Below are 12,728 nucleotides of genomic sequence, written 5' to 3'. Positions count from 1 at the left end.
TAATACAAAATAAATTTTAATACCTAGAATAGACAATACATCAGTAGACTCTAAGGCCTATAGGGTGGTAACTGTGTTTATATATAGAGATATATATATATTTTAATATTTACTCCTGAATCCCCAGGCCTTTGTTATGGTATATGATAATACTCGGATAAATGAATAAAGATGATACTACAAGAGAGGGGTTCTTAGCTTTCCAGGGGGAATCAAAGGCAGCCAGATGCAACAACATGATTGACTTCAAAACAAACGAGATGCTTCATCAGTTCAATGCAACAGATACTTGTATGCTTACTTACTATACCCAGTGCTTTTGTGAAGCAAGTTCCTAGATGGGGACATGGATCACCAATGGGACTTTAAAAATCATTTATGCTTGAGACCTGCCCCTTGAGATTCTGATTCAGTGGATCTGAAGTGGATGAAGGAAGATACTTTGTCTGCCCTCAAGGAACTCCCTACTTAACCAGGGAGACAGACAAGTCACCAGGTCACAACAGTGATGCTGGAGAAGCAGCGTGAATAACGTACTAAAGGAAACCATCACCTGCTGGAGGACAGGGAAGAGAAGGGGTAACAGTTGAACTTGGCCTTGTAGAATGAGCACTGATCAGGCAAGAGAGAGGGAGGAAGAGTTCTTTAAACCGAGGATGCCACAAAGCAAAGGCTCACATGCATGAGGCTGTGTTGATAGACAGTAAACCAATAGTTCTTAACCCCGGCTGCATGTGCAAATTACCCAGGGTAGCTTTAAAAACATAGAAGTCCCCCCTGCCCCTCCAAAATTCTGAGGTCTAGGATGGGACACAAGAACTCGCATTTTTACAAAGCTCCCCAGGTGATTCTCACGGTGTAGTAGACGTTAAGAAACGCTGCTTTTAAGAAATGTAACCACAAATAAGTGAACACAAAAGAATTATGAAGCACCTTATATGCCTAACTCAGGGGCACCATTGACAGCTTTCATGCACTGAAGAAGTGATGCAGTTTGGAATGTAAACGGGTCACATTGTTTAGATAAAATCGTGATGGTCAGTTCTGTGGTGGATTCTTAAGGAAAACTAGCGAAGCCAGGAGTCACTGTTGGCTTTTCAGAGCTTCCGCACCTTCCAGAAACTGCCTCTCAGGTGAATAAGATAATTGAATGTCTCCTTGATCTGAAATGGTAATTTCAAATTTCAGGCGATACTGAATTATCTGAGCAAGATGGACCCGGTAGTCTCGCGGGTCCTCGGTGGCCCCAGCGCACTGCAGAGGAAGGGAGGGAACCCAGGGCATCAGCTCCAAAGGTGGGGCGGGTGGGTAGCCTGTCTTCCCTCTTTATCACTAATTAGGAGAAGGAATTTGTGTCTGGGGGGCTTGGAGGTAACCCCAGGACCCTCAGCGCTGCAGCTCGGGGCAAGGGTTAAAGTCTCCGCAGTGGAGCTTGTCCCCGCAGTGGAACTTGCACGCGCTGCCCCCTTTCCAGACTTCAAGGGCCACAGTGCACCGCGCGGATGACTTGCAGCAGGGGCGGGCAGGACCACTGGAGAGCCTATGAGCACAGCGGAAGCATCCCGAGGGGCCGCCTTCCGGCTCTATTGGTGAATCCGATTAGGGGTGGGACCGAGCCGTGGTGATTGGCGGCCGGAGGGACGGCAAAGCTGCCACGCGCATGGTGGTGGGGGCTGCGAGACTGCGGCAGGACCAGGTAGTGTGCACACCTCGGTCCTTAGGAAGGAGCCCAGCAGCAGATTCTGGACTTGAGTGGCCTCACCCGCTGATGTCACCCAGCTACATGTAGGAATGGGTGGAGTGAGGCCTTGCTCTGGACCCCAGATTTAGGGGCCGGACTTGAAACCAAATTCCAAGCAGCCAGAGATTGGGTTCCCTGGAAAGATGTGTCTTTAAGAACCACTACCATTTTGTGGGCTGCCTATTCATTAACTCCTTCATTGAACAAATATTTATCGATCACCTGTGTACCAGGCACCTTGCCCAAGCATCCTAAATGCATTTTCTCATTTGTTCACAAAACCCCAATGAGATAGGTGTTGTTATCTCCACTTTACAGGTAAGGGTGCGGAGGCCCAGCCTTTTCTGGGACGCACAGCTTGGAAGTGACAGAACAAGGACTGGACTTCGGTCTGTCTGGTCCAGTGCCCATCTCTTAACCTCAGTGCACTCAGGCGTGCAATCAGGAGAAAATTATTTATGGGATGGCAGCGTCCACAGGGCTTCTCGGTGCTGTCCAGTGAAGTATGTAACAGCAGTCCAGTGCTGAACACCAATGAAGTTGACCAAGCACCGAGTAAGGTCTTACAGTAGATACCACAGGACCACAAAGACGTACTTTGAAGTTGGTGCTTCTTAGGGAGTGGTGGGCAATGAACCTGTGAAGGGAGACAGAAATCAACCCACTGGGGAGTGGGAGCCATTGGTCTTGACTCTCTAGACGAGGCCTTAGCATGCTCAGATTTGGAAAGATAATTGGCGTCAGTAGGCAACTGGATTTCAGTAGGATGAGGCTGGTGGCAGGGAGACCTATCAGAGCAGCAGATATGAAGGTTAAGAGTTCTGATGAACAGGAATGATGGGATTGATTTGGGAAGTATTTTGAGAAAGATTAGAATGGATCTGGTAAGCGTATGGGTTGTGGGGTGAGGAAGTGAGGCTCAGAGCTTCAACTCAGGGGGCTGAGTAGTTGGTGTTGTCATTAATAAGAGGGCACTGAGATGAGAAAGCACAAAATATAAGATAGAATAAAGCAAAGGTCATGTAGAAAATGACATCAGGGGCCAGACGCGGTGGCTCATGCCCTTAATCCCAGCAATTTGAGAGGCCAAGGTGGGTGGATCACCTGAGGTCAGGAGTTTGACACCAGGCTGGCCAACAAGGTGAAACCCCGTCTCTACTAAAAATACAAAAAATCAGCCAGGTGGGGTGACATGTGCCTGTAATCCCAGCTGCTTGGGAGGCTGAGGCAGGAGAATCACTTTAGCCCAGGAGGTGGAGGTTGCAGTGAGCCAAGATTGCATCACAGCCCTCCAGCCTGGGCAGCAGAGTAAGACTCTGTCTCAAAAAAAAAAAAATTGCAGTCACGGCTGAAGAAGGATACAGTAACATCTTTGGGAACAGGAGGCACTTAGGAAAGTCTTCTTGGAGAGAAGGTCAAATGGACCTTGAGAAAGGAGTAGACCTTTCTTCTTTCCTTTTTTTTTTTGCATCAATTTTAATAGGCAGGGATTGGGGAGGAGAGGATTCTAGATGGCGAGATTGACTTGGCAAAGGCACAAAGCAGGGACACTCTTTCAGCACACTTTTGAGAAATAACAGCTGTCCTAGTTTGCCTCTTGTGTGGTGAAGTAGTGAAAGTCTGGAAAGTCAAATTGAGGGACATATTGTGCAAGATGTTGTACTGAATCCTGGGGTCGTTGGGAGGTGCTGAATGGCTTTTGAGACAGGCAAGTGGTGGTTTGATGTCTGCTTTAGAAAATTAGTTTCACTGTTGTGTATACTAAAGAGCCCAGTTACGGGCTGGACTAGTGAGGGGCTTGTTGGTTGTAAGTGACAGGAACCCAACTCAAATTAGCTTAGGCCAAAAAGAGAATGTATGGGTTCATGGAACCCAAACTAAGAAAAGAGACAGATCTGGCTTCAGGGCTGATTAGATCCAGGGCCTCAATGCTGTTAAGTCAGATCGTTATCTTCTATTCCTTCACCTCCTATTTTCTCTTTCCCCATGCTTCTTGCTGCCTGCCAGCCTCCCTGTCTCTAACTGTCTATAGTTTACTTTTTGATCTTTTGAGCAAAGTTGCCATGTGTTTGAGTTTGTCACCAAGGCATTATGCAAATATTAGGCAATTTTGTTATTTCGATATGTTTTTAATTTTATTTTTTATTATTTTTAGTTTTTGTGGGTACATAGTAGGTGTATATATTTATGAGCTACATGAGATATTTTGATACAGTTATGCAATGTGTTGTAATCACATCAGAGTAATTGGGATATCCCTCGCCTTAAGCATTTATTCTTTGTGTTACAAATAACCCAATTATAATCTTTTAGTTATTTAAAAATGTATGATTAAATTATTTTTTACTACAGTCACCTTGTTGTGCTAGCAAATACTAGGTCTTACTCATCCTTTGCATTTTTTTGTACGCAGTAATTAACGCTTCCCACTAGCCCCTGTCCCCTACTACCCTTCCCAATCTCTGGTAGCCCTCCTCCTACTCTCTATCTCCGTGAGTTCAATTATTTTAATATTTAGTTCTACAAATAAGTGAAAATGTGCGAAGTTTGTATTTAGACCCTTTTTAATAGCTTTCAAAAGCTTTGAAATACCTAGTTTGTTCCTAAGTGTAGAGCTACTGTGTTTTAAAACAAGTGCCAGAAAGTAGCTTTTAGTTTACTGTTAGGAGGAATTCTGTTCCCCTGCCCTTATGTTTCCGTAAGAAACTTCTGCTTTACTCCCGTGGAAGAGACAGGTTGGAAGGAAGGGCGGCTGACTCGTCCCCTGCCCCCTTTCCTCTCTCCCTTTTGGGATCTGGTTGCCCACAGAGCTTGTATGTTACCTCGCCTCCTGTTTCTGTGTGGGTAGGCCTGGGGGCCCATCTGTTTCCATTCCCCTGTTGGAGCTTGACAGTCCTGAAACTATTTCCCTTGCAGCCGACCTGGCAGGTGTCTGCCTCTCTGCAGATCAGACTGTCCCACAGGAGGGTTGCCCCAGGGTCTAAACTTGTGGGAAGTAGTAGGAAGCTCATTTGGCTTTTGGACTCAGCTTTGTTTGCCAATGAAACACTGACCACTGACAGCAAGGAAATTTCTTATTTTCTTTTTCTTTTTTCTTTTCTTTTCTTTTTTTTTTTTTCTTTTTTTGAGACAGGGTCTCACTCCATTGTCCAAGCTGGAGTGCAGTGGTGTGATCTCAGTTCACTGCAACCTCCACTTCCTGGGCTCAAGTGATCCTCCCACCTCAGCCTCCTGAGTAGCTAGGACCACAGGTGCATGCTACCATGCCCAGTTAATGTTTTTGTATTTTTGATAGAGACATGGTTTCGCCATGTTGCCCGGGCTGGTCTTGAACTCCTGAACTCAAAGAGATCTGCCTGCCTTAGCCTCCCAAAGTGCTTGGATTACAGGAATGAGCCACTGCGCCTGGCCGGTATTTTGTTTTGCATTTGCCTGACTCCTGTCACTAATTCCCAACTAATTTCATAAAGACAAGAAAGGGTTGGTTTATTAATAAGTTCCCAAAGCTCCAACAACTACAAGACAGGTGAGGATTTTTGGGCTGGGGCTGGGTTTTCTTTTTTATTCCCTTTTTCTTCCCTGTCTTAATAGAGTACCTGGCATGTAGAAAGTGCTTACTATTTGTTGCGTGTAAGTTAAGGGTACTAGAGTAGAGATGCCAGTTAGAAGACCTCAGCAGTGGTGAAGGTCTGAGCTAAATTAAAGAAAGTAAAAATGGTAAAGGGAGAAGGGACAAGAAACTATGACAGGGTGGAATTCTACAAGTATGCTCATGTGCAAAATGGCATATACAAGATTATGGTCCAGGTGCAGTGGCTCACACCTGTAATCTCAGCACTTTGGGAGGCTGAGGTGGGTGGATCACTTGAGCCCAGGAGTTCAAGACCAGCCTGGGCAACATGATGAAACCCCATCTCTACCAAAGATGCAGGAAAATTAGCCGGGCATGGTGGTGTGTGCCTGTGGTCTCAGCTACCTGGGAGGCTGAGGTAGGAGGATCACCTGAGCCTGGGAAGTTGAGGCTGCAATGAGCCGTGATTTTGTCACTGCACTTCTGCCTGGGTGATAGAGTGAGAACTTGTCTTAAAAAATATATAAAAATTTGGCCGGGCGCGGTGGCTCAAGCCTGTAATCCCAGCACTTTGGGAGGCCGAGACGGGCGGATCACGAGGTCAGGAGATCGAAACCATCCCGGCTAACACGGTGAAACCCCGTCTCTACTAAAAAATACAAAAAACTAGCCGGGCGAGGTGGCGGGCGCCTGTAGTCCCAGCTACTCCGGAGGCTGAGGTAGGAGAATGGCATGAACCCGGGAGGCGGAGCTTGCAGTGAGCTGAGATCCAGCCACAGCACTCCAGCCTGGGCGACAGAGCCAGACTCCCTCTCAAAAAAAAAAAAAAAAAAAATATAAAAATTTAAAAAAAAGATTATGCATTGCAGCATCATTAGTAATAGAAAAGGTTGAAAACCTTTTAACTAGGGGCTTGGTTAAGTAAAATATGGTATGTCTACTCAATATAAGAAAAAATACAAGAGACCAGGTGTAGTGGCTCACACCTGTATTCCCAGCCCTTTGGGAGGCCGAGGTGGGTAGATCACCTGAGCTCAGCGGTTCGATACCAGCCTGGCCAACATGGAGAAAACCCGTCTCTACTAAAAATACAAAAAATTAGCCAGACGTGGTGGGGGACGCCTGTAATCCCAGCTACTCAGGAGGCTGAGGCAGGAGAATCGCTTGAACCCAGGAGGCAGAGGTGGTAGGGAGCCGAGATCACGCTATTGGGCTCCAACCTGGGCAACAAGAATGAAACTCCGTCGAAAAAATAGAAAGAATAAAAGAACTTCTTTGTTACTGATTTAGAAGGATTGCTGAGATACATTAAATGAAAAGAACAAGGAGTAGGATTGTGTATAGTGTGCTACCATTTGTGTAAAAAAGGGGGAAAGGGGAAGATGTATTTCTGTTTTTTTTTTTTTTTTTGAGACGGAGTCTCGCTCTGTCTCCCGGGCTGGAGTGCAGTGGCGCGATCTCGGCTCACTACAAGCTCCGCCTCCCGGGTTCATGCCATTCTCCTACCTCAGCCTCCGGAGTAGCTGGGACTACAGGCGCCCGCCACCTCGCCCGGCTAGTTTTTTGTATTTTTTAGTAGAGACGGGGTTTCACTGTGGTCTCGATCTCCTGACCTTGTGATCCGCCCGCCTCGGCCTCCCAAAGTGCTGGGATTACAGGCTTGAGCCACCGCGCCCGGCCTGTATTTCTGTTTTTAAAAAATACATACAATACCTCTGGGAGTTACACAAGAAAAAATAAAGGTTGCCTGTGGGGAGAGGAAATGGGGGGCTGGGAGGCAGAAGATAGGGAGATGTTTTCCTGTACAGTCTTGTATACTCTGAGTTTTGAACCAACTGAATGTGTTATCTCTTTAAATAATAAAACACAAATACATAGATACAGTCATACACGTTTCAAAAGCAACATGGTGGTGGGAGCAGTAGGAGGCCTGGTGACTGATTCGATGTGGGATGTGAGAGAAGACATGGGAGATGATTCTGAACTTTGCAGCTTGAGTGACTGGCAAGAGGGCAGCCTTCTGCTAACAGAGTCAGGAATGCAGGAGTGGCAGTAAGTCTGATTAGGGGCACATGATATTTTGGGGGCTACTGGGGTATCCATGGAACCATGTCCAGTATTTTGAAGTCTGAGTTTGCAGTTGGGGAGAAAGATTCGAGTTGGAGATTTGGTTTGGAGAGTCATTAGAACAGAGCTAATATGTGAAGACTTAGGCACGATCGCGATTTTCAGGGAGGGAGGTGGATTGAGTAGAAGGGAGAGGGATGTGGATCTTCACCGTTCAAGGTGACACAGAGTTAAGGATGCTGCTCATAGACTGCAAGCACAGAACAGAACTCGTTTGTTGCTGCTCCTTGTGCCCTAAGAACAGGGAGGAGGATGGTCTCACTCCCTGCCAGGACATCCTGGCCCTTTTCTGGATGCCGTGCTCACTGTTGAGCTCAGCATCCCCTGCAGGAATAACTGGTAAAAGTAATCATTTTTCCTCAAGGAGGTTATGCCATTACTAAGAATTCTATTCCTTTGACTATTTCAGTCTTCGCTTCTTTCAACTTTCATATTCCTCAAGGACCAGTAGCCCATTTTTGGTGCTAACCTCATCTCAAAGTACAGTACAGCACACCATAAGGGCACACTATAAATAGGGATTAGATAGTATTACTATTTTTAATCAGTGCTTTTAAGAGGCAGAAGGCAATTGTTTGGGCTGTCCTGCCCTAAATTCACCTTAGCCAGCACTCATTTTTATAAATCTAATTTTGTCCTTAGAAACAGGCTGGTTGTTTTCTTGTCATCTCCTATAGTACTAAATGTTCTTAGTTCAAATACTTTTGCTTCCTGTGTTTCCATAAGTTTGGCTTATCTATTATTTTGCTTTCTGTGAAGAACATCCCCCCTTCCCTCATCATTCTCAATCACCATTGATTTCATAGTTTTTTTTTTTTTCAGGAGACTATCTCAGAATCAGAGCAGCTTAGTGAAGTAAACATTTTAGAAAATCTTTCAAAAATATAGTTTGACCTTAAAAGCACAGAGTAAGCTGCTTTTCTTCCACTACGTGGTCTGAATGTGTCTGAAGAAAAACAGAGCACAGATAACATGGAGTTGACCTAAATTGGTCCAGAAATTTGGAATACAATACGGAGACCATTTGAAAAGTAGCTCCATGCCCCCTAATCCCTTAATGCAAAATTCATGTCAGTTCCACAGCATTTATTTTTATGTTTGAGACTAAGAATTTCTCACATATTGGTATTGGCAATGAAAGGGATCAGAATATGCCACCCCAAAATACACCACTTTGGCAGAAGGATTATTTTGAGCTGAAGGCAGTTGAAAAAAAGCAGACACAGGAAGAACTCTCTGCCCTTTTTCTATCTGCCTAAAAGCAGGGCATAAATTTCCCCTTGTGAAGATGCCCCCTCCCCTTGCCTGCACCAAGAGGAGAACAACGCTTATCACCAGAGATGGAGATAGAGATGAGACACATGCTACTAAATAACCTTTAACTACCATTAGTTTCCCCCACGTATACCTTCTAACAAGTTACCAGCCCTAGAAACCCCAAACCCTTTTTCCTTTGTCTAGTCACCTCTCCACAATTTATCACCCTTTGTCAAAATAGTATATAAGCCCCCCAGTGTAAGTGCCTTTTTGGATTTTTATTTGTTTTCTGTGGAACTTCCCTGCATGTAAAATTAAACATAAAACTTGTATACTTTTTCTCCTGTCAATCTGTCTTTTTCCAGTTAAATTTGCAGGCCTCAGGGAGAAAACTTAAGAGGGTAGAGGAAAAGTTTTTCTTCCCTGATGGTTATGTTCCTAAAGCAAGAAAATTGTAGACTACAGCAAATTCTGGTTTGCCCATAGCCGTCTACAGAGAGCTTTTTTCTTCTCTGTTGATGAGAAGCATGGATACACAGCCTGTTTATTCAAATATTTATTGTGTAAGCTGGACACCACAGTAAGTGCTTCATATGTCTTTTTTCATTAAATCCAATGGGAAGGCACTATGATGATAAGTATTTGTTGAGTTAACTCATTAATCAAACCATCAAACCCCATTATATAGTTGTAGGAACTGAGGTCCATGAAGGCGATGTTTATTGCCTAAGATCAGGCAGTGAGTTAGTGGAGTCAGACAGGGCTAAGTAGATACCAAGCAACATTTATACACATATAATTTCTTTACACATGTAGATATTTTTAAAGTTTAAGTGCAGAGTTCTGTATTTTCTGTATATGATCTTTGTTTTGGAATTTTTTGTTAAGCTATAATTTACATGCAATAAAATGCAGATATCTTAAATATACAGTGGGATGAATTTTGACAGTTGTAACTGATTGATTTTTTAACGTTATGGTGTCAGTCAGTTCCTCTTAATTGCATTATCTATGTATTGAGAAACATCAATATCTAGACATGGGGAATGTCATCATGAACTGACAGCTAGTGAGCTATGTCACAATTTATTCACTATGATTGCTCCCACAGTATTTTCTTTGTTCACTTATATTAGTAGCATCGTATTAACCCCTGAAACAAATTTTTTTGGATGAACCTGAGGCAATATTTATAGCATTTTTATGTCTGACTCAAAAACAAATTTCATGAATATGCTGTATAAGGCAGTTCACTTCAGCTGTTAGTGGAATTGTGAGCCGAGGGATTGTCTCATGGGCCTGACCCTACAGAAAGTTATGAACTGGTCTGTGTATTTGCCCCGTCCCTTCTTTAGACACTTCCCCAATATAGCTGGCCTCACCCTCCCCTGTTACTCCCAGCCTGCTTTACAGAGGAAAAAAAACTGAGGGGACATGATGGCTCTCCTCAGATATTTGAGATATTTGAAGGGCTTTCCTATACAAGGGATTTTAACTTGTTTTATATGGCCCGAAAGGACTGGCTGGCTTGCTTGCATTCATTCACTCTTTCATTTAACAAAACCCTACCAAGTACTAAGTCTGTACCAGATAGTATGTTAGGTGTTTAGGCTCAGTACTGAAAAAAACCAACAGGGAACCCATTGTGAAGCTTAAATTATAGGTGGGGAGGCGGGTGTTAATCAGATACCCTCTTTGTAATTCCTAGTTTGGGAGGGAGAGTCAGGAAGAAGGAGGAGTTTGGAGGGGGCATTCTAGGAGCTAAGGGCAGCTCAGCAAATGGAAAGGAATAGGAGAAAGGCAGTATGGCTGGAGTGCTGAGCGGGGAGTGGTGCCAGACTAGGCAGGTGGTTGGGGGTGTGGGAGTGCTGGTGAAGAAGTTAAGAAAAGATGAAGGATGTAGGTGTAGGACCAGCTGGTGGAGATAAAGGTGTGATGGATTTCAACTCAATATAGAAAAAAGCTGTTTAACAGGAAGAAGGGAGGACCTGGGTTGTGGGGGTGTTTCTTATCACTGAGAGTGTGCAAGTGGACACTGGATGGCTATTTTTCAAGTATCTGGTAAAGCCTTCACAATCGCAGATAGAAGATTAGACACTAGAAGGTCCTTAAGTCTCTGGACTTGGAAGTCTCTGAAGTCTCTTCTAACCCAGTGAAAGAAACAGAGACGAGATGGCTTCCTGGGATTTTGTAGAGAAGATGCCTTTCATTGGCATCTAATGGGTGGGAAATGAGTTAATCAGCATCTCTTAGGGTGACTGTAACAGAATCACCTATTAAATGTATTTCGGTTTAAAATTTAGGTGCTTGGATCCCATTCCTGAAGATTCTGATTGAGGAGGTCTAGGGTAGGAACTGGACATTTACTTATTTAGATGAAAAAAATTATAAAGCAAACTTTAAAACTTTTGCATGGAACAATAGAGATTATCTTTAGGAAATCATGATAGTGAAGGATTTCTTAAGTCAGAAAAACAAAGACCATAAAGGAAAAGATTGAAAATGTCTGCATTAGAATTTGAAAACTTAATGCTTAATCAAAGATATCAGAAACAAAATTTGAAGAGAAAAACAACTATCTGGAAGTTGTAACAGAAAAAGGTTGGTAATTTGTTAACCAAAAAGGGTTGGTATTCAGAATATACAAATAATATCTACCAATTCTCACGCCTGTAATCCCAGCACTTTGGGAGGCTGAGGCAGGCAGATCACTTGAGATCAGGAGTTTGAGATCAGCCTGGCCAACATGGTGAAACCCCGTCTCTACTAAAAATACAAAAATTAACCAGATGTGGTGGCGTGTGCCTATAATCCCAGCCACTTGGGAGGCTGAGGCAGGAGAATCGCTTGAACCCGGGAGGGAGAGGTTACAATGAGCCAAGATCACGCCACTGCACTCCAGCATGGGTGACACAGCGAGATTCTGTCTCAGAAAAAAAAAAAAAAAAATCTACCAATTAATTGGAAAAACACCAACAACATACAAAAAAGGAGGGGGCAAAAGATTTGGAAGAGGCAAACCATGAAAAACGTAGCCCAAAAGGCCGATAAGCAAAGAAAAAGATGTTCAAGCTCTTGAGCTATCAGAGGAATGCAAATTAAAGCCGTACCTCAGTGAGACATCGTTTCATATTCCTCAGACTGGCAAAAACTAATGTCCGATAATCCCAAGTGTTAGCTAGACCGTGGAGCAACTAGAATGCATATGCTGCTCATGAGAGGGTAAAGTGGCACACTCACTTTGGAAAGCAAATGTGACACTATGTAGAAAAAATAACAGTGCACACATCATGACCTTGCAACTTCTCTCCCGGGTATGGAATCTAGGGATATGATTGCACTGGTATTCAAGGTGGTATGTAAAAGGATGTTCTTTACAGTGTTATTTAAACATTGGAAACAACCAAAATGTCCCAACAGTAGGAGGACATTGATGCAGCAGGGTATCATATAGCAGTTAAAGTGGGTGGGTTAGAGCTACAGGCATCACCATGAACAAATCTCAAGAGCAAATTCTTCAGCCAGAGGAGTTAGTTGCAGGAAGATATGCATGCTATATAGTATTTACTTGTGTAAATTTTTAAAACATGCTAAACAATGCAGTATATTGGAAGTGAGTAAGTACATAGTATAAATATAAAACTATGAGCAGGAAGTATAAGCCCAATTAGTGATTGTTTCAGGGGAGGGAGAGATGAAAACGGGGTCAGGGAGAGGTACACAGGAGTTTTATATCTGTAATGTTCATTATATTATTCTTCATTATACTGTATCTTGAAATATTTCATAATAAAACAAGAGTTAGAGACAAAATTCCAGGTGATTCTGATACATAGCTAGGTTTGAGAACCAAGAGCTGGAATCAGTGCTTCTCAGATTTCAGTGTGCATATGAATCCCAGGGAAATCTTGTTAAAATGCTGATTCTGTTTCTTAGGTCTGGGGTGGGTCCTGGGACACTGTATTTCTCACCAGCTCATATCAAAAGACCACACTGAGCAGCAAAATCACAATGACCTTGGTGTTCTCTAGG

The 12,728-nt window shown here is 43.6% G+C and overlaps 1 protein-coding gene across 1 annotated transcript in view; it reads left to right on the top strand.

Moving 5' to 3' along the window:
* Positions 1-12,728, top strand: part of GARNL3 (GTPase activating Rap/RanGAP domain-like 3) — a 177,348-nt gene that overhangs the window by 20,352 nt on the left and 144,268 nt on the right. The gene's annotated exons all lie outside the window — the stretch shown is intronic.

This window comes from Colobus angolensis, unplaced genomic scaffold (genome assembly GCF_000951035.1).
Source record: "Colobus angolensis palliatus isolate OR3802 unplaced genomic scaffold, Cang.pa_1.0 Scaffold9, whole genome shotgun sequence".
NCBI classification, from domain to species: Eukaryota; Metazoa; Chordata; class Mammalia; order Primates; family Cercopithecidae; genus Colobus; species Colobus angolensis.
Note: the sequence above shows the minus strand (reverse complement) of the source record. Positions and strands in the feature narration are given on the sequence as shown.